The sequence below is a fragment of the Salvelinus namaycush genome, unplaced genomic scaffold (assembly GCF_016432855.1).
Source record: "Salvelinus namaycush isolate Seneca unplaced genomic scaffold, SaNama_1.0 Scaffold1235, whole genome shotgun sequence".
NCBI lineage: Eukaryota > Metazoa > Chordata > Actinopteri > Salmoniformes > Salmonidae > Salvelinus > Salvelinus namaycush.
In genome coordinates this window covers 65001-65704 of record NW_024057937.1, presented here as the reverse complement: position 1 = coordinate 65704, position 704 = coordinate 65001, and positions in this window count along the sequence as shown.

Sequence of the window (704 nt, the reverse complement as noted above, 5' to 3'; positions counted from 1 at the left end):
AGTATCCATCTCTCGCTCTCTCGTACAGTATCAATCTCTCTCTCTCTCGTGCAGTATCAATCTCTCTCTCTCTCGTACAGTATCAATCTCTCTCTCTCTCGTACAGTATCAATCTCTCTCTCTCTCGTACAGTATCAATCTCTCTCTCTCTTGTACAGTATCCATCTCTCGCTCTCTCGTACAGTATCAATCTCTCTCTTTCTCGTACAGTATCCATCTCTCTCTCTCTCGTACAGTATCCATCTCTCTCTCTCTCGTACAGTATCAATCTCTCTCTCGTACAGTATCCATCTCTCTCTCTCTCGTACAGTATCCATCTCTCTCTCTCGTACAGTCTCCATCTCTCTCTCTCTCGTACAGTATCCATCTCTCTCTCTCTCGTACAGTATCCATCTCTCGCTCTCTCGTACAGTATCCATCTCTCTCTCTCTCGTACAGTATCAATCTCTCTCTCTCTCGTACAGTATCCATCTCTCTCTCTCTCGTACAGTATCCATCTCTCTCTCTCTCGTACAGTATCCATCTCTCTCTCTCTCGTACAGTATCCATCTCTCTCTCTCTCGTACAGTATCCATCTCTCTCTCTCTCGTACAGTATCCATCTCTCTCTCTCTCGTACAGTATCCATCTCTCTCTCTCTCGTACAGTATCCATCTCTCGCTCTCTCGTACAGTATCAATCTCTCTCTCTCTCGTACAGTATCCA